At 44.3% G+C, this 27,693-nt stretch overlaps 1 protein-coding gene across 1 annotated transcript in view; it reads left to right on the plus strand.

Moving 5' to 3' along the window:
• Positions 1 to 494: 494 nt before the first annotated feature.
• The window catches only part of scap (SREBF chaperone), a 261,047-nt gene continuing 233,848 nt past the window's right edge, over positions 495 to 27,693 (plus strand). The window contains exon 1 of the mRNA XM_070895010.1: positions 495 to 617. The gene's annotated coding sequence lies outside the window, so the exon portion shown is untranslated. The remainder of the gene's footprint in view (positions 618 to 27,693) is intronic.

Genomic DNA, 27,693 nt, shown 5'->3' on the forward strand with positions numbered 1-27,693 from the left:
ATCTTTGATGAATGTCCCAATGTGTTTCACAGCCAAAGAAGTGCTTTTGAAGTTTAGCCACTGTTGTAGTGTAGGAAATATCAAATGTGCACAGGAGGGATAAATATTTACCAAAATACCAGAGAATTGTTCTGCTCTTCGAAATAGTGCTATGGGATCTTTTGTGTCTCGGTACTTCACTGGGAGTATCAGTCTGGATAATGAAGCACCTTGGGATGTTTTTAGTTTCTGTTCAAGGTGCTGTGTATCAATTGCTTTATTTTCTTTTGGGGCGATCTATGCCAAATTTTGTTTGTTCCCCTTCCCCCTCAATCCTTTACAACAAATGCAGCACTGCCCGACTAAAATCAATTAAAAGAAGTGAACACTGTCTGGAAAAAGCGAATGCGCAGTAAGTGTGAGTGGCCGCCTTCCATTGGCCCGGGGCGGGCGGGCGTTGGCGTGCGCGAGCGCGAGCGCCGAAGGTGGGCGGGGCATGTGGCCGTGCGGGGGCGAGCGGCGAGGGTCCGCGTGTTACTGGGGCGACGCGCTGGAGCGGTGGCTCGGCTGAAACTCAGGGACTTTACTCCAGTTATAAAAGCGATCAAGGGATGAGGAGGGGATCAAGACGGTACCAGGTAAAGGACTCGCCTCAGTATAAATAGCTGGTTTATGGCGTTGCTTTCGTTCCATGACTCGGCATGAAATTAGAGCGGGGTTTATTTAAATATGTCGTAATTTCTGTCTCAGTCTGTCTGTCTGTGTGTGAGTGAGCAGCCCAGCTAGGCCCAAGCCCCGTGCACTGGAGGACCACTCGCACCTCGTTGCTACACATTCTACTTTATTATACTTTTTTTTATTTCTCACATTTTTTTAAAAAAACGCCGACTCCATTCTGCGCCGCCACCTGACAGTATATCTTTTATGGTGGTGAGTATTAGCAAATACTTTTTTCTTAATGTTTTAAAATTATAATATCTTTAAAATAATGTATTTACTACGAGCCTCAAAACATTGCGGATTTTAAAAACGTTTCATTTATGTACTTTTATTCCAATTGCATAGTCTTGTATATTTTTTTTAATTCAAAACCCAAGACCTGTATCCGCCAGATAGTTTCTTTGCTGTGAAATTCACGCATTTTGAATTGAAGATGATAAATATTATTTCTAGTTTTGGGGAAAAAAATGCTCTCTTTACTAGAATCAATCAAACAAACCTTTTTTTGCAGTGATTTGTTAACTGTAGTTTTTAAAAAGCTATTCTGTATCTGAAAAATTAAATACCTGCCTGCATAGGTTTGTGATAAGTGTACATTGTTATCATAGTTTTCGATCTTTAACTTCCCTCCCCACACCCTGTATTGGGTTAAGTGTCTTTCCGTGCAATTCATATTTCTCTTTTATGGAGTGTTGGGTATTTTTTCGTCATAATTAAATAAAACATTGTTCACATTTAATTCCTCTGAGTGAATGTTTTCTTTGTGCCCCATTGTGATCTGAAATCGACGATCGTGTTAGTTACATTCCATTCCGTTTTTCTGAGGATGCCAATGATCTGGTCCCTGCATTATTTACATTGTAAGAATGTATCAGCAAATTTTATATATTCGGGTGTGCCAAGTGTTAAAAATTGTTTTATAATACTGCATTTTAGCTTTTTCATTTGATCGCGCTAGTCTGTTTACAAATAATGTAAAATAAACCGAGCTGTCAAACAGAAAGGTATCTCTGTGATTGTAATTAAAAAACATTTTTTTTTTAAAGTATAAATTACTTCTTTTCCTCTAAAAATCAATTCAAAATGTATTTGTTTCAAACTTAATTGGGACTTTTCCTTTTTTATGTTCTGGGAGGGATACTGTCTTAAAGTTCCTCAAAAACAAACTCATCTGCTGCTTGTTGTCAATTAGAATCAATCAGATTTGTCAAAACCCTCAAAGCCTCCTTGATAAAATGCAACATCCCCACCGACACCTGGGAGTCCCTGGCCAAAGACCGCCCTAAGTGGAAGAGGGTACAGAGCACCTTGAGTCTCGTCGCTGAGAGGATGCAGAAAGCAAGTGCAGGCAGCGGAAGGAGGATGTGGCAAACTGGACTCCCCACCCATCTTTTCCTTCAACGACTGTCCCACCTGTGACCAAGATTGTAATTCCCATATTTAGTCACCTAAGAACTCACTTTTAGAGTGGATGTAAGTCTTCCTCGATTTTGAGGGACTGCCTATGATGATGATGATATCTATATGCATATTGATGGTTATTGATTCTTTAGACTATGGTTATTTTATGATAGGGTTACAGGTTGAACCTCCCTTATCCGGAACTCTCGGGACCTGGCCTGTTCTGGATAAGGGATTTTTCCAGATAAGGGGTGGTCACGTTAAATTGGATGGTACAGGTACTGAACAAGGGGATATCTGGGAGTGCGGCAGAGAGATCAGTGGGGTGGGGGTGGGTTGGATCGCGTGGTCAGGCCAGCGATTGGGGGAGTCAGCAGCGAAGAAGGACTTCAATTTGTTCATGTTGGACTTCTGTACATGTGCTACCCGGTGGCTGGGAATGGTTCTGGATGAGGGGGGAGTTTCCGGATAAGGGAGTTTCAACCGGTACTACATTCTCCACCTCTTTCTGTGCTCCCAGCCATTGTCAGGACCATATTTATCATCTTGTTATGACACCCAACATTTATTTATAATATCACAATATTGTTATTTAGGAAGTGATTCTATTGTCCTGTCCCACTTCCTACTCCCTTGACCCTATTCCCACTAAATTTCTACCACCCAGCTTCCTTTCCTGAACACCATGTCAGCTGATACTGTTAATGGTTCTCTCTCCTCAGGTATTGTTCCCCTTCTCCTTCAAATCTGCTGTCATCATCACCCCTCTCAAAAAAAAAAATAATCCTTGACCCCCCCCTTGGTCCTTGCAAACTTACTGTCCCATCTCCAACCTCCGAAAATAACACAAGAAATGTGGCCCCTCAATCCTGCTCTGTCATTCAATAAGATCATGGCTGAACTTTTACATCAACTCCGCTTTCCTGCTCTATCCCCATATCGCTTGATTCCCTTGGAGCCCAAAAATCTAGCGATCTCAGTCTTGAAAATACACAACGATTGAGCATCCACAGATCTCTGGGGTAGAGAATTCCAAAGATTAAGAACCCTCTGAGTGAAGAAATTTCTCCTTATCTCAGTCCTAAATGGCCAACCCCTTATCCTGAGACTACGACCCCTAGTTCTAGACTCTCCAGCCAGGGGAAACACCCTGTTAACATCTACCCTGTCAAACCCTCTAATAATTTTATACATTTCAATGAGATCACCTCTCATTCTTCTAAACTCTGGAGAATATAGGCCCATTCTACTCGACAGCCTTCCAATCCCAGAATCAATCTAGTGAAACTTTGTTGCACCCTCTCTAAGTCAAGTTTATCCTTCCTTATGTCGACTCCCACTCCCCTATATCTACTAGCATGGTAACAGGACCCAGGTAACAGTGAACCATCTCACGTGTTCTAGACTGGATCCCCATGTTTTACACACAGGTAGTCAGCCCTTCAACCTCTCCAAAGTCGGACCGACTTAACGCTGGATGAGGCATGGTTAGGTTTAAATTGTAAACTATTTTATTTTAACACTAGGTAAAACACAGATCAATGAGGACAATTGCTTGATACAACAGTGACAACAACTTGTATTTATATAGCGCCTTTAACATAGTAAAATGTCCCAAGGCGCTTCACAGGAGTGTTATCAGACAAAACAAATAAATTTGACACTGAGCCACATAAGAAGAAATTACGGCAGACTTGGTCAAAGGTAGGTTTTAAGGAGGATCATAAAGGAGGAAAAAGAGGCGGAGAGGTTTAGGGAGGGCATTCCAGAGCTTAGGGCCCAGGCAGCTGATTGCATGGCCACCAATGGTACAATCAGTACAATGTCTCAATGTATTGTTTAAAAAAATAAAGAAAATGCGAACATTCGCTCACTTTGGTACCTTTGTTCAACTTGAAAGAACAAGCCGAGAGCAGAGATACTCTTCCCTTTGCAGCCTTTCTGGTATCTGCCCTGATTTTTAAAAGCCTTTCTTCATAAAGATCATCATCATCCATCATAGACAGTCCCTTGAAATCGAGGATGACTTGCTTCTACTCTAAAAGTGAGTTCTTGGGTGACTGAACAGTCCAATACGGGAATTACAGTCTCTGTCACAGGTGAGACAGACAGTCGTTATCGCTGTTGGGGTTGTCCATGAGGGTTCTGATGTTCCAGGTCCCGAACTTCATTTTGAAGGCGTGGAAGATGTCTACGTGAGTTCTTTTAACATGGGTGGCCGTTGCACACCGGCTACCACACTGGCTTAGCAGAGCAACGTCTTGGTCCAGTGGCAAGAGGGTCCAAGACGACTGGAGACCAGGCTGTACTGTATGGGCCTAGTTGCCTACGATGGAATGCGAGCCATAAGCTCGGCGCTGAGCAGCGTCCTTCGGTGAAATGGTGAGAGATCTGAGGCGTTCAAAGTGGGGGTGAGAGATTTGAGGTAATGCTTTCCTCTCCCAGGTATTAGCTCCTGACTGAGGGCAGGCATTGAGATGGCCAGAGGTCCACTTCGTGGAAGGAGGAGAGGTCAGAGTGGCCACAGCCATTGTGCACACCACGTACTCGCCAGAGGCTCCGCGGTTGAGTGGGACCAACGGCCGGGGGGAGGCCCGAATGTCGACTGGGGGAGGTCCGAACGTTGCCGGAGGGAGGAAGGCCTGAACGTCGCCGGAGGAATGGAGACCCGAACGTCGCCGGAGATGCAGAGGCCAGAATGTCACCAGAGGGCGGAAGGCCCAAGCGTGAGGGTGGAGAGACAAGGTGGGGGCCAAACCTGTGGTCGGAGGCTCACCGGACGTCGTCGGGGATTGGGTGGAGCAGCTGAGTCGGCCACGTCTATACCATGTGGGAACTCGCAGGTCCCAAGAGCTCTTCAGGATCTAATCGAGCTAGTATTCTTCACGGGTGAGCTGTGCAGGAAATTCAGTCGGCTATTTTACATGGAAACCCAATAGAGGCAAACCTATTCCTGGTTTTCGCCACACTCACCGCAGTCATGAACTTGAATGAAAAAAGTCACTTGTTAGCAATAGAAATAGGAATTCTATTCAATTTGTGTCCTCGCTAAATGACGTCGGTTGTAGTAACTCCCAGTATTTTCAAACTGAGATCAGCTAACTTAAGAAAGGCCAGGGAATGAACCATGGAAACATAGAAAATAGGTGCAGGAGTAGGCCATTCGGTCCTTCGAGCCTGCACCGCCATTCAATAAGATAATGGCTGATCATTCGCTCAGTACCCCTTTCCTGCTTTCTCTCCATACCCCTTGATCCCTTTAGCCGTAAGGGCCATATCTAATTCCCTTTTGAATATATCCAATGAACTGGCATCAACAATTCTCTGCGGCAGGGAATTCCATAGGTTAACAACTCTGAGTGAAGAAGTTTCTCCTCATCTCAGTCCTAAATGGCCTACCCCTTATCCTAAGACTATGTCCCCTGGTTCTCGACTTCCCCAACATCGGGAACATTCTTCCCGCATCTAACCTGTCCAGTCTCGTCAGAATCTTATACGTTTCTATGAGATCCCCTCTCATCCTTCTAAACTCCAGTGAATAAAGGCCAGTTGATCCAGTCTCTCCTCATATGACAGTCCAGCCATCCCTGGAATCAGTCTGGTGAACCTTCGCTGCACTTCCTCAATAGCAAGAACGTCCTTCCTCAGATTAGGAGACCAAAACTGAACACAATATTCCAGGTGAGGCCTCACTAAGGCCTTGTACAACTGCAGTAAGACCTCCCTGCTCCTATACTCAAATCCCGTAGCTATGAAGGCCAACATACCATTTGCCATCTTCACCGCCTGTTGTACCTGCATGCCCACTTTCAGTGACTGATGAACCATGACACCCAGGTCTCGTTGCACCTCCCCTTTTCCTAATCTGCCGCCATTCAGTTAATATTCTGTCTCCGTGTTTTTGCCCCCAAAATGAATAACTTCACATTTATCCACATTATACTGCATCTGCCATGCATTTGCCCACTCACCGAACCCGTCCAAGTCACCCTGCAGTCTCTTAGCATCCTCCTCACAGCTCACACCACCACCCAGTTTAGTGTCATCTGCAAACTTGGAGATATTATACTCAATTCCTTCATCTAAAGTGTTAATGTATATTGTAAAGAGCTGGGGTCCCAGCACTGAGCCCTGCCATTCTGAAAAGGACCTGACTCTCTGATTCCTGTCTGCCAACCAGTTCTCTATCCACGTCAGTATATTACCCCCAATAATACCATGCACTTCGATTTTGCACACCAATCTCTTGTGCGGGACCGTGTCAAAAGCCTTTTGAAAGTCCAAATACACCACATCCACTGGTTCTCCCTTGTCCACTCTACTAGTTACATCCTTAAAAAATTCCACAAGATTCGTCAAGCATGATTTCCCTTTCATAAATCCATGCTGCCTTGGTCCGATCCTGTCATTGCTTTCCAAATGCGATGCTATTTCATCCTTAATGATTGATTCCAACATTTTCCCCACTACTGATGTCAGGCTAACCGGTCTATAATTACCCGTTTTCTCTCCCTCCTTTTTAAAAAAAGTGGTGTTACATTAGCTACCCTCCAGTCCATAGGAACTGATCCAGAGTCGATAGACTGTTGGAAAATGATCACCAATGCATCCACTATTTCTAGGGCCACTTCCTTAAGTACTCAGAATGCATCCCAATCAGGCCCCGGGGATTTATCAGCCTTCAATCCCATCAATTTCCCTAACACAATTGCCCAGCTAATAAGGATATCCTTCAGTTCCTCCTCCTCACTAGACTCACTGTCCCCTAGTACAATCGGAAGGTTATTTGTGTCCTCCTTCGTGAAGACAGACCGAAGTATTTGTTCAATTGGTCTGCCATTTCTTTGTTCCCCATTATAAATTCACCTGAATCCAACTGCAAGGGACCTACATTTGTCTTCACTAATCTTTTTCTCTTCACATATCTATAGAAGCTTTTGCAGTCAGTTTTTATGTTCCCTGCACGCTTCCTCTTGTACTCTATTTTCCCCCTCTCAATTAAACCCTTAGTCCTCCTCTGTTGAATTCTAAATTTCTCCCAGTCCTCAAGTTTGTTGCTTTTTCTAGCCAATTTATATGCCTCTTCCTTGGCTTTAACACTATCCTTAATTTCCCTTGTTAGCCATGGTTGAGCCACCTTCCCCCTTTTATTTTTACTCCAGACAGGGATGTACAATTGCTGAAGTTCATCCATGTGATCTTTAAATGTTTGTCATTGCTTATCCACCGTCAAGCCTTTGCCAGTCTATTCTAGCCAATTCACGTCTCATACCATCGAAGTTACCTTTCCTTAAGTTCATAGAAACATAGAAAATAGGTGCAGGAGTAGGCCATTCGGCCCTTCGAGCCTGCACTGCCATTCAATAAGATCATGGCTGATCATTCCCTCAGTACCCCTTTCCTGCTTTCTCTCCATATCCCTTGATCCCCTTAGCCGTCAACCCTTGTAAGTATCCTTTGCCAGTCTATTCTAGTCAATTCACGCCTCATACCGTCGAAGTTACCTTTCCTTAAGTTCAGGACCATAGTTTCCGAATTAACTGTGTCACTATCCATCTTAATAAAGAATTCTACCATATTATGGTCACTCTTCCCCAAGGGGCCCCGCACAAGATTGCTAATTAGTCCCTTCTCATTACACATCACCCAGTCTAGGATGGCCTCCCCCCTAGTTGGTTCCTCGACATATTGGTCTAGAAAACCATCCCTAATACACTCCAGGAAGTACTCCTGCATCGCATTGCTACCAATTTGGTGAGCCCAATCAATATGTAGATTAAAGTCGCCCATGATAACTGCTGTACCTTTATTGCACACACCTCTTATTTCTTGTTTGATGCTGTCCCCAACCTCACTACTACTGTGTGGTGGTCTATACACAACTCCCACTAGCGTTTTCTGCCCTTTGTTATTCCGCTGCTCCACCCATACCGATTCCACATCATCCAGGCTAATGTCCCTCCTTACTATTGCCTTAATTTCCTCTTTAACCAGCAATCTTTTCCTCTCTGCCTATCCTTTCTAAATGTTGAATACTCCTGGATGTTGAGTTCCCAGCCATGGTCACCCTGGAGCCATGTCTCCGTGATGCTAATTACATCATATCCGTTAACTGCTGTCTGCGCAGTCAATTCGTCTACCTTATTCCGAATACTCCTCGCATTGAGGCACAGAGCCTTCAGGCTTGTCTTTTTAACACACTTTGCCCCTTTAGAATTTTGCTGTAATATGGCCCTTTTTGTTTTTTGCCTTGGGTTTCTCTGCCCTCCACTTTTACTATTCTCCTTTCTATCTTTTGCTTCTGCCTTTTGGAAAAAAAAAAATTCTGTTCCAAAGTGAAACTGTTCTAACTGACTAGAACTGGAGCAAACTAAATGCCGAGAATTTGAATTTCTAAGATATTCCGTTCTACACCAGTTGCTCCAAAAAATCAGGAGCAACTGAGGCCGAAACTTGGGCCCTTTGTGTGTAGAAGTGTTTCCTAATTTCATTCCTGAAAGATCTAGCTCTAATTTTTAGACTATGTTTCCTAGTCCTAGACTTCCAACCAATGGAAATAGTTTCTATCTACCCTATCAGTTCTTAATATCTTAAATTTCGATCAGATCACCCCTCACCTTCTAAATTCTAGGGAATGCAACTCTAATTTGTGTAATCTGTTCTCATAAATTAACCCTTGACGTCCAGGTATCATTCTGGTAAACCTGCGCTGCACTCTCTCCCAGGCCAATATATATATATATAAAGTGTGCTGCCCACAGTATTCCTAAGTGTGATCTCACCAGGTCTTTGTAAAGCTGCAGCATAACTTCTACCCCTTGTATTCTAGTCCTCTTGATATAAAGGCCAGTATTCCATTCGCCTTTTTGATTATTTTCTGTACCTGTTCGACATTTTATTGATCTTGCGTACCTGGATCCCGAAGTCTCTTTGGATCCCCCCTGTTCTTAGCTTTTCACCATTTAGAAAGTATCCCGTTCTATTCTTTTTTTAGGTCTGAAGTGGATGACCTCACATTTGCCTACATTGAAATCCATTTGCCACAGTTTTGCCCATTCACTTAATCTGTCGATATCCATTTGTAATTTTATGCATATATCTTCAGTGCTGCCTATCTTTGCGTCATTGGCAAATTTGGATATATGATTTTTAATGCTATCATCTAAGTCGTTAATAAATACTGTGAATAGTTGAGGCCGCAACATAGACCCCTGCGGGACTCCAATAGTCACTTCGTGCCAATGTGAGTACCTACCCATTAACTCTATTGCCTGTCTCCAGCTGCTCAGCTAATTTCGTAACCAGGTCAATAATTTGCGTGCAATTCCGTGGGCTTCTACCTTAGTTAACAGTTTCTTATGTGAGACTTTATCAAATATCTTCTGGAAATCCATATAAGTAACATCCATAAACATTTTCCATGGCTGATCTGATCCTGGCCTCAACTCCTCTTCCCCACCTGCTCCCCTTAACCCTTGACTCCCTTATCTTTCAAAAATCTGTCTATCGCCACCTTAAATGCATTCAATGACCCAGCCTCCATAGCTCTATGGGGTAGAGAAAATTCCAAAGATTCACAACTCTCAGAGGAGAAATTCCTCCTCATTTCTGTTTTAAATGCGCGACCGCTTATTCTGAAACTATGCCCCTAGTTGTAGATTCCCCCACGAGGCGAAACATCCTCTCTGCATCTACCCTGTCAAGCCCCCTCAGAATCTTATACATTTCAATAAGATTACCTCTAAGTCTCTCCATCATCATCATCATCATCATCATAGACGGTCCCACGAGCGAGGATGACTTGTTTCCACATGAGTTCACAGATGTTTCAATGAAGGACCCAATGTTCCAGTCCTGAACTCCAATTGAGGGGGTGGAAGATGCCTGTGCGTGGATTTATTTTAACGTATAGTGACCGTTGCACATCAGCCACCACACTGGCTTGACAAAGCTACTTGGCTTTTATCCAGTGGCAAGGGTTGAACCAGGACAACTGGAGACCTGCTCTGCTGTACGGGCCTAGTGCGCACACATATCGCAGTGTGGGCTGGCCCGTGCTGTCCCTGGGCCCGCGGCTCTTCTGGGTCCCATATCCTCATTCACTGCACCTTCGCCCACAATGTTCTAGGGCCCGGTGCTCCAGCTCTATAGCCCTGACCTTCGGTGGTGGTCTCATACAGGTCAGGGCGGCCACGATGGTAGGTAATACGTCGCAATAGTGACACTTGACTTCAGCCGTGCTGAACGGGCCGAGGTCCAACTGCTGGTCTCGACCTGCCACCCCCCGGCCTCTGGTTGGGAAGACCGCTCTCGGGAGAGGAGCTGATCTCTGGGCGAACCGCTGCTGACACTCACTGCTTGGGCTCCCACATGAAAAGGGCGACAGACCAAGAGCTGGAAAGTGGGATTAGGCCAGATGGCTCTTGGTTGGCCGGCACAGACACGATGGGCAGAAATGGCGGCCTCCCGTGCTGTAAATTTCTCTGATTCTATGAAGTGGGCACTGGGCGAGATTTGGGGCAAACTCAGCCCCAGCACAAGGCATGAGAGGAGAAAACATTGGGGGATGGTGGGGGAAATAAAATTCATCAAACCAGTGTAATGATGTCCAGTATGTGTAGAACGTATCTGGTAATGTAAAAAGAAGAACGAGCATTTCTATAGCGCTATTCACAACCACTAGACATCCCAAAGCACTTTACACGGCTTGGCTATAAAGTCCGCATGTCAAATCCGTTGATGTCCAGCTGAATTCTACTGAGAATTATCACCTTTTATCGACACCAACACCGTGGCTCCCCGTGCTTGCAAACATCGCACCACCACACCTACACCACGAATATGCAGCCTCCAGAGAATATAACCGCTATACCAGCAAAGACATACCGATCCAGGCCGACTTGAACAACCTACCACCAACCTGTCTCAAATCTAGAAGGCCATTACACATTCTATACATTACCCAGAGTGCCCTACACACTGTGGATTATAACATGGAGTATCCGCTGTGGGTCGGCGCTCGCCTCTGAGTCAGAACGTTGTAAGTTTGAACTGCATTCCAGAGACCTGAGCATAAATTCTTGACTGACACTCCAGTGCAGTGCTGAGGGAGTGCTGCACTGTCGGAGGTGCTGTCTTTCGGATGAGACGTCAAACCGAGGCCCCGTCTGCTTTCTCAGCTGGACTTAGAAGATCCTTTGGCACTATTTTGAAGAAGAGCAGACGAGTTATTCGCGGTGTCCTGGCCAATATTTATCTCTCAATCAACATCACTGAAAATTACATTATCTGGGTCATTATCACATTGCTGTTTGTGGGAGCTTGCTGTGCGCAAATTGTCTGCCACATTTCCCACATTACAACAGTGACTACACTCCAAAAGTACGTCATTGGCTGTAAAGCACTCATCATCTTCTTTCGTATGGCACTAGCAAATCAAATGTCATTATCTAAGTCAGATATCCAGGCCAAAGCTTCCGGTGTAACAGCATGGATATCTTGTGGGCTGCCTGCGATTTCCCTCTGAGGGCAGTGCTCAATGATGTGCTCCAGGGTCTGATTAGGATCCCCACAGTCGCGCGATGGGGATGCTTTAATCTATGGAGAAGGTGGCAGCATCGACCATGACCTGTTCTGAGGCGGTTGATGGTTGTCCGCTGTTTGCGAGGGAAGTTTGATCCTTCAGGTTGTACTGTGGGGTCCTCCATAAGGAATCCATTCCGTATGTCGCAGTTCTTCCAAGCATTTCACCGTCTGTCATCGAGGCTGAGGGGAGATCATTGAAGTGCTTCGGCGACGGTCCAAAATGGACTTCTAAGTCTCTAAACTCCACTGAGTATAGGCCCAATCTGCTCAATCTTTCTTCATATGACAACTCCTTCATCTCAGGAATCAACTTCGTGAACCTTCTCTGAACTGCCTCCAGTGCAAGTATATCCTTCCTTAAATAAGGAGACCAAAACTGTATGCAGTACTCTAGGTGTGGTCTTGGCTACAGTCGTAGCAGGACTTAGGTACTTTTACACTCCAACCCCCTTGCACTAAAGGCCAACATTCCATTTGCCTTCCTAATTACTTGCTATACCTATATGCTAATTTTTTGTTTCATATACAAAAATCCCTCTGTACAACTGCATTTTATAATCGCTCCCCATTTTAAATAATAAATAGCTTTTTTAGTTTTCCTACCAAAGTGGATAACCTCCCATTTTTCCACATACTCCATCTGCCAAATGTTTGCCCACTCACTGAGCCTGTCTATATCCCTTTGTAGATTCTTTGTGTCCTCCTCACAACTTGCTTTCCCACCCATCTTTGTATCATCAGCAAATTTGGCTACATTACACTCGGTCCCTTCATCCAAGTCATTAATATAAATTGTAAATAATTGAGGCCCCAGTACTGATCCCTGTGGCACCCCACTAATTACAGATGCCAACCTGAAAATGACCCGTTTATCCCGACTCTCTGCTTTCTGTTAGTTAGCCAATCTCTATCCACGCAAATATATTACCCCCAACCCTGTACCTGGAGAAAGGGAACTATTTACAGTATCTGCTAGTATCAGGGCATCTGCATGAGAACTTCTTTTTAAAAGAAACCTCGACAACTCTGTCCTTACAAACTCTTGCCCCATCTCAAATTTTCCTTTCCTCTCCAAAGTTCATGTATATGTCACTTTCCAGATTCATGCCCACCTCTTCAGTTCCAATTACTTTCCAAGCACTCCGATCAGCTTGCACCCCTCCAACAGCAAAAAACACAGGGACATTGCATGGACAGCAGCTAAGTGGGAATGGGGTCAAGGGAGCAGAAGGTGGATCTTGTGGACGAGCTGAGCTTGGAGAAGGTATGGGGGAGATTGGAGAGAAATGGGGATTCAGCGCTCGTGTAGGGGAAACCTGAAGGGGAGGTTAGTAAGTCGGGGAAAAGGGATTAAATAACAGAGGCAGCTGAATAGGTGGCCTCTATATTGGTGGCATAGAAGTCTATGAGTTCCTCATTCTTGTTAGAGGTGAAGAGGGGTTTAAGGTTGGTAGTGACGAATAGACACTGGGGATTATCTTGGATTATCTTTGCTCTCCAGGATGATTTTTGGGTAGTGGATGGTCTTGGCACGGGAGAGTGAGACCTGGGTAATCCTTGATCTGATCTAGCTAGATCTGAAGATGATACCAAAGTGTTGAGAGAACACAGATAGCAAGAGAATTTTATAATTGGCTTCTGAGTCATCAAGATATGCTAGAATTTTGGGCTAACTTTTCCCCAGTGATCTGTGCTGCTTTTTTTGGCCTAAATTTAAAAATATCCAAGTTCCCCCATTCTTTGTGCGCCAGCGTAACTCAGTTACAATTTTTTTAGGTTCGTTTTTTCTGCGTCATGGGGGGGCGTAACCTGATGTCTGCACCAGTTTGTCACAATTATGGAAGTTTGGCCAATTTAAATTTCTCCTAGGATGGCGTATGTGACCACTCCCGAAAAACCTTCTGGGCACTTAAGAGAAACCAGCGCACAGCACATTAAAAAATCGGCGTAGAAAGACACCCTTTTTTTTTGTGAAGTTTTGGAGGGAGTCAAGAACACACAAGTGATCAAGCCTAATTTTTTAAAACTTAAAACGCAGGAAATGGAAGTTTAATGGAATTCTTTAGCGTTTTCATTTTTTAAAAACTACGCACCACCACTGAAAGTCTCTAAACCGGGCTCGAGGGTCGGAGCGCTGGCTGGCAGAATCGGTCCCTCGCCCGAACACTGGCTCGGGGCTCAGCTTGAAAAGAAGCCCTGGGCGGTGGGGGGGGGGTGGTTCTGTGGAAGGCAAACGGAAGGCATGAGAAGCCTACACTATGCATCAAATGAAGCCCGTGGTGGGTGAGTTCCGGATCATTGTGCCTGCTTAGACCTGGGTGTGGTCCATACTCTGGCATTGACCTTGGGGAAAGAGAACAAGCAACCTTGTCCTGCCTGTCGTTTTGAACTTCTTGCAAAGGTACAATTTAATCAAGGGGGCAATACTGGCAATGCCATACCTAGTGCAAGCCTTCTGCATGATGGTGCTGCAGAGGAGACAATTGATTCGATGTCATCGCATGAGGAACCTCTGAGCAGGTGGCCTTACCCACGTCGGATATATTGAGACAGGCGTTCGTACCTGCACTTCAGTGATGCAGACTGTCAGAAGGCTGCGTTTCCGCAAAGAAGTTGTAACTGAGTTAATAAAAGCAGACCTGCAACCTAGAAGCGTCAGGAGGACTGCTCAGTGCAGCCTTCGACCGCCTGAGGAAAAGAGTGTTTGAAGATCAGTCCCTCAAAACTGTCACCAAGCTCATGGTCTACAGGGCTGTAGTAATACCCGCCCTCCTGTATGGCTCAGAGACGTGGACCATGTACAGTAGACACCTCAAGTAGCTGGAGAAATACTACTAGCGATGTCCCCGCAAGATCCTGCAAATCCCCTAGGAGGACAGACGCACAAACATTAGCGCCCTTGACATCCCCAGCATTGAAGCACTGACCACACTTGATCAGCTCCGCTGGGCAGGCCACATAGACCGCATGCCAGACACGAGACTCCCAAAACAAGCGCTCTACTCGGAACTCGTCCACGGCAAATGAGCCAAAGGCGGGCAGACGAAACGTTACAAGGACACCCTCAAAGCCTCCCTGATAAAGTGCGACATCCCCACTGACACCTGGGAGTCCTTGGCCATAGACCGCCCTAAGTGGAGGAAGTGCATTTGGGAGGGCAGTCAGCTCCTCGAGTATCATCGCCGAGAGCATGCAGAAATCAAGTGCAGGCAGCAGCAGGAGCGTGAGGCAAACCAGGCTCCCTGCCCACCCTTTCCCTCAACAACTATCTGTCCAACCTGTGACAGAGACTGTGTTCTCGTATTGGACCGAACAGCCACCTAAGACCTCATGCTAAAAGTGGAAGCAAGTCTTCCTCGATTCCGAGGGACTGCCTATGATGATGATGCTTTGTCAGTTGAGATGAAAGTTACAAGCTGCACTTTCATTCTATGCATCTGGGTCATTCCAAGCTACAACTGGGGATGTGTGCGCCATTTCTCAACAAGCAACACTTATCTGCATTCGGCAGGTGACTGCTGCACTATAAGCCCATAGGAATGTTGACATAAAGTTCCCCATGACCGCCCAGGCAATGCGTGAAAGGGCTGTGGGCTTCTCCAGGATTGCTGGCTTCCCAAAGGTACAGGGCTGTATTGATTGTACCCACGTCACCTTGCGAGCACTTGGAGGATTCCGAGATGTACAGGAACAGAAAAAGCTTCCACTCCATTAATGTGCAGCTGGGAGCACCCATGTTGCGTTCATCCTACGCGAGAGCGCTATATCTGCCATGTTTCAGCAGCAGCCAGAAGGGCAAAGCTGGCTACAGGGAGACAGAGGGTACGGCCTCGCCACCTGGCTCATGACGCCCCTACGTGCAACTTGGACGGAAGCTGACTGGGAATACATGTCGCACATTGCGACGCGCAGCATAATAGAGGACCATTAGCATCTTGAAACAGTGTTTTCAATCCCTGGACCATTCCGGAGGCTACTTGCAACACTCCCTCGAGATTGTCGGTCAGTTCACTGTTGTGTGCTGCATGCTACATAACTTAGCCATCATGTGGCAGCAGCAGCTGTAGTAGAAGACCCACCTGAGGTGAGAGTGGCCGATGATGATGAGGAAGATTCAGATGACGAGGAGGAGGAGTCCGAGGAAACCATGCAAGTACCTGAACCCGGAGCACGACGGCAGAGGAGGCTGGGCCATCGTGCCCCTTTAACGATTGCTCGAGCCTTGCGCCAGCAGCTCATCCGTGAACTCTTTGCTGCCTGAAGGCTCAGCGGCAAATGTTCCAAATGGACCATGTTTACTGTTTGGACCTGTTCCGTAATGTTGTGTTGTGTTAATGGAACAAATGATGAAAATGATTCTTGTTTACTAGAAAAAGTTGTGTTAATAATGGACATAATTCAGTTATAATTTAAAATATATTTTATTCAAAGGTTTAACACATGTTTGTACTTCACTTAACTTTAATTAAAATATTCTTGTATCAAACTTTAAAGTTTTCAGTTAAGATCACTTACAAACTTGTTAACTTGCATAACTTACAAAAAACCTTTTAATTTGAGAACAGTTACAACAGTAATAACAACAACAACAGCAAAGAAAGGCTGTACCCATCTCTCCTCCACCTTATTCTAAGCCCGCCCGCTGCGCTTGGTCTTGGTGACTCACCCCTACTTGCAGGCGGTGGCGTAGCATTTCTTGGGTTGGTACCAAGCTTATTCTTTCGAACATCTCGGGTAATAAGCACTTCTTGATTGGGGGGGGTGGCAGGCGGTGATTGTTGGGGGGGGGGGGTGGTGAGAGGCGCTAATGTGGAGGGCCTGGCTTGGGCCTTTTCAGAAAGGGATTAGAATGGGAGTGGTAATTGATTCTGCCAATGGGCGTGGGGTCTGGGTGTGTTCCCTTATTGCAGCAGGTAACTCCAACATTCCCTTTCTCATATTCGCCGACAGTGTCTCAGCTACCTGTGACATATCCTCCCTCAGTTGAGCAACAGTGTGTCAACTACCTGCGACATTCCCTCCCTTGTGTGCACCGACATTGTTTCTGCTGACTGAGACATTCCCTCCCTTTATAAGAACATAAGAATTAGGAACAGGAGTAGGCCATCTCGCCCCTCGAGCCTGCTCCGCCATTCAACAAGATCATGGCTGATCTGGCCGTGGACTCAGCTCCACTTACCCGCCCGCTCCCCATAACCCTTAATTCCCTTATTGGTTAAAAATCTATCTATCTGTGATTTGAATATATTCAATGAGCTAGCCTCAACTGCTTCCCTGGGCAGAGAATTCCACAGATTCACAACCCTCTGGGAGAAGAAATTCCTTCTCAACTCAGTTTTAAATTGGCTCCCCTGTATTTTGAGGCTGTGCCCCTAGTTCTAGTCTCCCTGACCAGTGGAAACAACCTCTCTGCCTTTATCATGTCTATTCCTTTCATTATTTTAAATGTTTCTATAAGATCACCCCCTCATCTTTCTGAACTTCAATGAGTAAAGACCCAGTCTACTCAATCTATCATCATAAGGTAACCCCCTCATCTCCGGAATCAGCCTAGTGAATCGTCTCTTTACCCCCTCCAAAGCTAGTATATCCTTCCTTAAGTAAGGTGACCAAAACTGCACGCAGTACTCCAGGTGCGGCCTCACCAATACCCTGTACAGTTGCAGCAGGACCTCCTTGCTTTTGTACTCCATCCCTTTCGCAATGAAGACCAACATTCCATTCACCTTCCTGATTACCTGCTGCACCTGCAAACTAACTTTTTGGGATTCATGTACACGGACCCCCAGGTCCCTCTGCACCGCAGCATGTTGTAATTTCTCCCCATTCAAATAATATTCCCTTTTACTGTTTTTTTTCCCCAAGGTGGATGACCTCACATTTTCCGACATTGTATTCCATCTGCCAAACCTTAGCCCATTCGCTTAACCTATCTAAATCTCTTTGCAGCCTCTCTGTGTCCTCTACACAACCCGCTTTCCCACTAATCTTTGTGTCATCTGCAAATTTTGTTACACTACACTCTGTCCCCTCTTCCAGGTCATCTATGTATATTGTAAACAGTTGTGGTCCCAGCACCGATCCCTGCGGCACACCACTAACCACCAATTTCCAACCCGAAAAGGACTCATTTATCTCGACTCTGCTTTCTGCCAGCCAATTTTCTATTCATGCTAATACATTTCCTCTGACTCCGCGTACCTTTATCTTCTGCAGTAACCTTTTGTGTGGCACCTTTATTGAATGTCTTTTGGAAATCTAAATACACCACATCCATCGGTACACCTCTATCCACCATGCTCGTTATATCCTCAAAGAATTTCAGTAAATTAGTTAAACATGATTTCCCCTTCATGAATCCATGTTGCGTCTGCTTGATTGCACTATTCCTATCTAGATGTCCCGCTATTTCTTCCTTAATGATAGCTTCAAGCATTTTCCCCACTACAGATGTTAAACTAACCGGCCTATAGTTACCTGCCTTTTGTCTGCCCCCTTTTTTAAACAGAGACGTTACATTAGCTGCTTTCCAATCCGATGGTACCTCCCCAGAGTCCAGAGAATTTTGTTCCCGGACACTGTTCCCTTTCTCGTGAGAGTATTGTTACTTTTCCTGACAGTCCTGATATCTCATCACCCACCCCACTGATGGTATCCAGGAGTGATCGGGTAAGGTCAATGCTCTCTGCACTCATTGCCATCATCTGAACCACATCTGTTAGATCCTGCACCTCAGGAGAGCGCTGTCGAGTTCTCCTTTCCCTCCTCACCCCTGGGTGTGCCTCGCTGCACCCATTGGGACCCGCAGCCTCGGACGGTGGGACTCTGGGTGTGCCTCGCAGCACCCCACTGGAATCCCCAGCCTCGGACGGTGGGAAACCATGGAATGTCCCACCAACACTCAAACTACTCAGGGAAGGGGCTGGCACCTCAATGGGCGGCACTTGCACCTCCTCCAGAGTGAGTAAAGCAGTGGGCCTTCATCCATCCCCTCCTCCTCACCCCCATGCTTTTGGTCTAGAAGGTGGGATTGAAAGATGTTCTCCTCTTCAGGTTTGTCCGCGTCTGAATCTTCTGCATCGTCAGGGTTGGCCTCAAGTTCTGCAAAATATAACAACAGACAAATGGTTAGCAGTAGAAGAGGGGGCATGGTGGGTGACATGAGTTGGCTCACACAGCGCAGGTAGCATGCTGATTTGAAGGACCACGATGAATGATTGCACATTGCATCACCAAAGCGCAGCTGACGGAGACATCCCCATGAACTGAAGCATGGCTAGCTCACACAGTACTTACCATTTAGCAAAGCCAGACTCTGGAATTTGCAGGACTTACCCTCTCCCTCGAGTGTGGGCCCAGCTTGTGCAGTGGTGGTTGCTTTTCTCCAGGCAGGACCCATCAAAGCAGCGACCCTCTCTTCCAAGGGTGTCAGTGAGTGCAGATTTGCCAGGCCTCCTCCTATTTGAGTTCTTTCTCGTTTGTTGTGTGCCACTTTCCTCTGTAAAGATGAAAACATAACTTTTTAGAGAGGGTGTCTTTCTGCTTGATGGGACATATACAGCAGAGCACATTTACAATTGCAATTCCATTGAATAAATGAAAATATTACTTGCACTAACTACTTGACCAAGGTGATGCCACTTTTTGCACTGGCCTCCAGACCTCTGGGTGGTTTCCATTGTACAGTAATCTTGTGCAAGTTGGTTACAACATTTCTTCATTTCTTTTGGTGGAACTTTTATGTGATCTCTGCTGGTGTCCAGCTCGTGCCATCTGCCCTCAATCACAATAAATAGTGCTTCCACTTCATCCTGCAAGAAATTCTTGGTCCTTGCGCCGCGTTGCATCTTGTATTGCAACTCTCATTTTTCAACTGAGAATTAAAGTTCTCACACACAAATGGTCGAATGCAAACTGGGAGCTGTACTGGGCAAACGCGCTCATAGGAATCACGTCAAAAACATCTTTTTTTTGCGCATACACAGAAGGGGCAGCATCGTTTTTTCGGCTTCAGGACAGGCTGCGCGGCACCGATTTCAAAAAATAGAACGGGGAAACTTGCTACTTTTTTTTGGAGTAGTTGGGGCCAAGAAAAACGGGCGTAACTCTGGCAATACGCCAAAAAACGGCATCGGGGAAAATTGAGCCGTTAGAAACTCACTGATAAGCGCTCTTGCACAAAATGATGTGTATCCGTGTGTGTGAGTATGTTATTTCTCCAAAGCTTATTTTGAATTTATAGTTTTGGGTAATATAACTAAATAGTGAGTTAGAACAGAAGGGAGTTGGTGGCCCATGGATGCCTTGGTCTTAACATAATGTTCTAATGGAAGTGATAAATCCCTGTTTTACATGTTAAAGTTCTTGATTTAAATTTGGACTGTTTATACAATATCATTTTCATTGGCTAGCAGTAACTTGCTAACCTACTGAAAATGTACTTGAATGGACAGTATGTGCAAAGCTGCTCATAACCAGCCAAGCATTTAAATTATTCTCAAAATACAGGAAATTGAGACTATCTAAAAATGCTGCTGGTAATGAAAAAGGCGGTTAAACAGGCTTGAAAACTGACATGACATGTACAAGAATACTGCTACGTATAATTGATGGTCAGAGGACTCATGAAACTATAGAAAAAAAAATACTTAACATGTTGGAAATTTGAAAGAGAAATAGAAAATGCTCGAAATGCACAGCAATCAGTCAGCATCTGTGGAGAGAATAGATAAGTTACCGTTCTGGGTACAGATTCTTCTTCAAACTGCCTAAACCCTGTCCCTGAAACATTAACTTTCCTATTCTCTCCACTGATGCTGACTGATCACCTGTGTGCTTCCAGCATGTTCTATTTCGGTTTCTTAAAACTTTGTTCATGTTAAAGAAAATTAAGGGGGAACAAAACTGAAATACCCTTGTATCTTCGATCCCTTTGATAATCGATAGGAAAAGAACTGGAAGTCCAAAATAAAAACAGGAAATACAAAGCAGGTCAAACAGAATGTGAATAGAGATCAACTAGATTAGGATTTTGGGGGTACCTTTGATAGAACAATTTTGTTGACAGGCCCATTGAAACATTAATCTGTCTTTTGGGTTATAGGTATCAAAGTTTTAGAATTGATCTTATTACTATTACTTGAGTTTCTTAGTAATCAGGAAATTGTGTAGTTGCATGACAAGATTTTTAATAAGGTCAAGTAAATTATGTGACTAAAGTATTCGTTCAGAGGACTAATAGCCTGAGAAATAGTGCAGATAAAATTATTTTGTTGTGAACAATATTTATAAACTGTTCAAAGTGAATTTGACATTTAGTAAGGCCTGTATCTTTACATTAATTATCAATGAATGTGTGAGAAGGCTGCTGCTAATCTGGAGACTTAGAGGATCAGAGGGAGCTGAAATGTAAACACTCACTTTGTGGCAATTAATTGACAAAATTAAGGAGAAGGAAATGGCAAAAGAAAGACGAGCATGACAGAAGTGTGAAATACTTGCTGTGATGTACATTAAATTGCTGTGCATTAAAATTTAAATAGTATTATGAGTAAACTTTTTCCACTAGGATTGCAGTAAAATATAATGGTGGACATGTGAAATTGCTGTAGTATGACCAATTAAACTGTGGAAATGCATCCAGAAGTACAGTACTTCTTTCAAACTTGGATAGTATCTTGGAAGTACATTTTGAGCTGTAAAGCACTTGGATGAAACATTGAGGTAATATGTTAAGGGAAAAACACAAGAAGTCCATTGGCACAATATTAAGTGTTATTGGCTTAAGTGCAGTTTTTCCTAAAGCATGTTGATACCAATACACTAAATATGTCTAGTGAAAATACAGCTTGTTTTTACCATAGAAGTAAACTTCTGACCTAGAAACTTGCAATGCATGCCATTTTTAAATGGTTTGAAACCTATTTTATTCATCAAGGGTTTATTTTCTTCCCTGTTATCCAAAAAACTAAGAAGTGGGGGTGGCTCGGCTGAGATCAGGAATTTGCGACGTGAGGAATTTCAGGCTAATACACCCAGCACACTACTGAGATTTAAGACAGAGGTGCATGCCTGTATTTTAATGACAGTATTATCAGTGAACGTGTTTTGAAATGTGAGCAATACTAACAAAAGAAACACCCTAACTTTAAAGTTTGTATTGGTCCTCAATGTAACCATCATTGATGTGATAAAATTCCAGATCAATGTACAGGGTATAACTCTTTATTTCGAGGTACTTGCATTGAGTCTTGACTTAGTTACTTTTTCTTTTGATGACCCAGATGTCACAATTTGGTAACTTCAGTGTTTCATCTGAAATAGTTGCAAATTTGAGTTTTTTTTCTCTCTTCCCCCAAAGGCTGCATTTTAATGGGTCAGCTATCCTTCAGCAACAACTAAATTTATATAGCATCTTTCAAGTGATGCTTTTGTAAACCAATAGAAAATGTTGCTACATTGGGCTTCAGTGATTGTTAATTAAATTCATTAAATTTGTATAAATAACCCATCAACCTATCTCCAATTACATTTGATTTATTAGTTAACACTTGTCACTTTTTCCTTTTTTAAATAAATTAAATGCTTGTTTGTTTATATCCCTATTTCTCAGATGCAAAATATTAGATGGCTGCTGAAGTGTGTGCATAGGTGCCATCTGTGGCTCAGTGGTAGCACTCTCGCCTCTGAATCAGCAGATTGTGGGTTCAAGTCCCACTCCAGAAACTTGCACACAAAATATAGGCTGACGCTCCAGTACTGAGGGAGTGCTGCACTGACAGACATGTGCCGTCTTTCGGAAAATATGTCTAACCAAGGCCCCCTCAGGTGGATGTAAAAGTTCCTTGGCACTATTTTGAAAAAGAGCAAGGGAGTTTTCACTCGTGTCCTGGCCAATATTTATTCCTCAATCAACATAATTAAAACAAATGATCTGGTCATTATCACATTGCTGTTTGCGGGACCTTGCTGTGCGCATATTGGCTGCCATGTTTTCTATATAACAACAGTGACTACACTTCAAAAGTAGTTCATTGGCTGTGAAGTGCTTTGGGACATCTTGAGGTTGCGAAAGATGCGAGAAAGTGCAAATCTTTCTGTAATTTAAAGATTTTCTAGGATTAAATACTCCACGATTAGGACAATAGTTTCAAAAGTCACTACTTATGGCTATCTTTCAACATGACAAATGATGTGTCTCCAATTTCTTTCTGTGAAAAAGTATTTAGTCTCTTGGTTCCTTTTGTGTACGACAAGACATCAAAGATTTGGAATTTGGTAATGTGGAAATGGCAAACAATAGTTTTTTGGTATGCTTTGTAATCTTCAATTTTTAAAAAAATGCAATGAAGCAGTGCAACCGTACAGCTGATAGAGCACTACACCTTCCTCGCTTGCAATGTGGTGGTTTTCTGTAGGGCAGTTTTAAAAATAATTATTTTCCCAACATCCTTTGTAAATCACCAATTTTGTAAGAAAAAGGTCTTCAACTTCACAATTATTGCATTGCTCCTTTAACTGGCAGTGTAGTTTTGGTTACCCACAAAAGATTTATTAATGTATTTGAAACAGTTCTAGAAGTGTGACCAGGAAGATTTCAAGCTAAGTTGTGAAGATAGTCTAAAGCAGGACTGGCCAACCGGCAGCTCCAAAGCTGCATGCAGCTCTTCCGAGGTCAATAGGCGGCTCCTGAAATCTTTTAATAATTACAGCTGCAGTCCGGCGTGTGATCACATGCGCTCCCCGACCCGCCCCGACTCGCACGCAACCCGACCGGCCCCGATTCGCGCGCTATTTTAATTCGAAAACCGGCACAGTCTTGGCCCCAAGGTTGCTGGATTCGGGACGTTGGATTTTCTTACACAAACCAAACTTCAAGGGAATTGTTGCAAGCAATGATTGCCAGAAGTCCCACTAAGTTTTTAAAAAAAAGTAAGTTTTCATCATCATCATCATAGTTCTTTAGAATATGTATAATAATATTATCATATATCATAATATACATTATAACATAGAAAATAGGTGCAGGAGTAGGCCATTCGTCCCTTCGAGCCTGCACCACCATTCAATATGACCATGGCTGATCATGAAACTTCAGTACCCCATTCCTGCTTTCTCTCCATACCCCTTGATCCCTTTAGCCATGAGGGCCACATCTAACTCTCTTTTGAATATATCTAACGAACTGGTCCCAACAACTTTCTGTGGTAGAGAATTCCACATGCCCACAACTCTCTGAGTGAAGAAGTTTCTCCTCACCTCGGTCCTAAATGGTTTACCCCTTATCCTTAGACTGTGACCCCTGGTTGCGGACTTCCCCAATATCGGGAACATTCTTCCTGAATCTAACCTGGCCAATCCCGTCAGAATTTTAAATGTTTCTATGAGATCCCCTCTCAATCTTCTAAATTCCAGTGAATATAAGCCTAGTCGATCCAGTTTTTCTTCATATGTCAGTTCTGTCATCCCGGGAATCAGTCTGGTGAACCTTCGCTGCACTCCCACAATAGCAAGAATGCCCGTCCTCAGATTAGGAGACCAAAACTGTACACAATATTCATGGTGTGGCCTTACCAAGGCCTTTACAGCTGTAGTAAGACCTCCCTGCTCCCATACTCGAATCCTCTCGCTATGAAGGCCAACATGCCATTTGCTTTCTTAACTGCCTGCTGCACCTGTATGCCAACCTTCAGTGACTGATGTACCATGACATCCAGGTCTCGTTGCACCTCCCCTTTTACCAATCTGTCACCATTCAGATAATAATCAGCCCTCCTGTTTTTACCACCAAAGTGGATAACCTCACATTTATCCACATTATACTGCATCTGCCATGTATTTGCCCACTCATCTAACCTGTCCAAATTATTCTGCAGCATCTCAGCATCCTCCTTACAGCTCACACTGCCACCCAGCTTTGTGCAAATTTGAAGATATTACAGTCAATTCCTTCGTCTAAATCATTAATGTATATTGTAAATAGCTGGGGTCCCAGCACTGAATCTTGCGGTACCCCAGTCGTCACTGCCTGCCATTCTGAAAAGGACCTGTTTATTCCTACTCTCTGCTTCCTGTCTGTCAACCAGTTCTCTATCCACGTCAGTACATTAACCCCAATACCAAGTGCTTTAATTTACATACTAATCTCTTATGTGGGACCTTGTCAAAAGCCTTTTGAAAGTCTAAATACACCACATCCACTGGCTCCCCCTTGTCCACTCTATTAGTTACATCCTCAAAAAATTCTAGAAGATTTGTCAAGCATGATTTCCCTTTCATAAATCCATGCTGACTTGGACCAATTCTGTCACTGCTTTCCAAATGCGTTGCTATTTCATCTTTAATAATTGATTCCAACATTTTCCCACCACCGATGTCGGGCTGACCAGTCTATAATTCCCTGATTTCTCTCTCCCTCCTTTTTTTAAAAGTGGGGTTACATTAGCTACCCTCCAGTCCATAGGAACTGATCCAGAATCTATAGAATGTTGGAAAATGACCACCAATGCATCCATTATTTCTAGGGCCACTTCCTTAAGTACTCTGGGATGCAGACTATCAGGCCCTGGTGATTTATTGGCCTTCAATCCCCATCAATTTTCCAAACACAATTTGCTGACTAATGAGAATTTCCTTTAGTTCCTCTTTCTCACTAGACGTTCGATCTCCTAGTATTTCCGGAAGGTTATTTGTGTCTTCCTTAGTGAAGACAGAACCAAAGTATTTGTTCAATTTGTCTGTCATTTCTTTGTTCCCCATTATGACTTCACCTGGTTCTGACTGTAAGGGACCTACATTTGCCTTCACTAATCTTTTTCTCTTCACGTATCTGTAGAAACTTTTGCAATCAGTTTTTATGTTCCCTGCAAGCTTACTCTCGTATCCTATTTTCCCCCTCCTAATTAAACCCTTTGTCCTCCTCTGCTGAATTCTATATTTCTCCCAGTCTTCAGATTTGCTGTTTTTTTTGGACAATTTATATGCATCTTCTTTGGATTTAACACTATCCCTAATTTCCCTTGTAAGCCACAGTTGAGCCACCCTCCCCGTTTTATTTTTACGCCAGACAGGGATGTACAATTGTTGAAGTTCATCCATGTGACCTTTAAATGTCTGCCATTGTCTATCCACCGTCAACCTTTTAAGTATCATTCGCCAGTCTATCCTAGCCAATTCACGTCTCATACCGTTGAAGTTACCTTTCTTTTTCAGGACTCTAGTCTCTGTATTAACTGTGTCACTCTCCATCTTAATAAAGAATTCTACCATATTATGGTCACTCTTCCCCAAGGGGCCTCGCACAACAAGATTGCTAATTAATCCTCTCTCATTACACAATACCCAGTCTATGATGGCCAGCTCTCTAGTTGGTTCCTCGACATAATGGTCTAGAAAACCATCCCTTATACACTCCAGGAAATCCTCCTCCACTGTATTGCTACCAGTTTGGTTAGCCCAATCTATATGTAGATTAAAGACACCCATGATAACTGCTGTACCTTTACTGCCCACATCCCTAATTTCCTGTTTGCTGCCATCCCCAACCTCACTATGACTGTTTGGTGGTCTGTACACAACTCCCACTAGCGTTCTCTGCCCTTTGGTGTTCCGCAGCTCTACCCATACAGATTCCACCTCATCCACGCTAATGTCCATCCTTAATATTGTGTTAATCTCCTCTTTAACCAGCAACGCTACCCCACCTCCTTTTCCTTTCTGTCTATCTTTTCCTGAATATTGAATGCCCTTGGATGTTGAGTTCCCAGCCTTGGTCACCCTGGAGCCATGTCTCCGTAATCCCAATTACATCATATCCATTTACCGCTATCTGCGCAGTTAATTCATCCACCTCATTACGAATACTCCTCGCATTGAGACACACAGCCTTCAGGCTTATTTTTTTTAACACTGTTTGTCCTTTTAGAATAATGCTGTAATGTGGCCCTTTTTGATCTTTGTCTTTTATTTTTCTGCCCTCCACTTTTACTTTTCTCCTTTCTACCTTTTGCTTCTGACCTCATTTTACTTCCCTTTGTCTCTCTGCATAGGTTCCCATCCCCCTGTCCTATTAGTTTAAATCCCAACAGCACTCCCCCTAGGACATCGCTTCCAGTCTTGCCCAGGTGCAGACCATCCGATTTGTACCGATCCCATCTCCCCCAGAACCAGTTCCAATGTCCCAGGAATTTGAATCCATCCCTCTTGCACCCTTCGTCAAGCCACGTATTCAACTTAGCTGTCCTGCTATTTCTACTCTGACTAGCACGTGGCACTGTTAGCAATCCTGAGATTTCTATCTTTGAATTACTACTTTTTAATTTAACTCCTAGCCTCCTAAATTCAGCTTGTAGGACCTCATCCCACTTTTTACCTATATCATTGGTACCTATGTGCATCACGACCATTGGCTATTGGCCCTCCCCCTCCAGAATGCCCTGCAGCCACTCTGAGACATCCTTGACCCTTGCACCAGGGAGGCAACATACCATCCTGGAGTCTCGTTTGCGGCCGCAAAAACGCCTATCTATTCCCCTTACAATAGAGTCCCCCACCACTATAGCTCTCCCACTCTTTTTCCTGCCCTCCTGTGCAGCAGAGCCAGCCACGGTGCCATGAACTTGGCTGCTGCTGCCTTCCCCTGATGAGCCATCTTCCCCAACAGTATCCAAAGTGTTTTGGAGGGAGATAACCGCAGGGGACTCCTGCACTACCTTCCTCCTACTGCTCTTCCTGATGGTCACCCATTCCCTATCTGCTTTTGTATCCTTTGCCTTCGGTGTGACTAACTCACTAAACGCGCTATCCACGACATCCTCAGCATCGCGGATGCTCCAGAGTGAATCCACCCGCAGCTCCAGTGCCGCAATGCGGTCTGTCAGGAGCTGCAGCTGGACACACTTCCTACACACATAGTAGTCAGGGACACTGGAAGTGTCCCTGATTTCCCACATAGCACAGGAGGAGCATGACTTAACCCTTAAATTACTTAATTTACTTAATTTGGCAACA

The sequence above is a fragment of the Pristiophorus japonicus genome, chromosome 1 (genome assembly GCF_044704955.1).
Source record: "Pristiophorus japonicus isolate sPriJap1 chromosome 1, sPriJap1.hap1, whole genome shotgun sequence".
Lineage (NCBI taxonomy): Eukaryota > Metazoa > Chordata > Chondrichthyes > Pristiophoridae > Pristiophorus > Pristiophorus japonicus.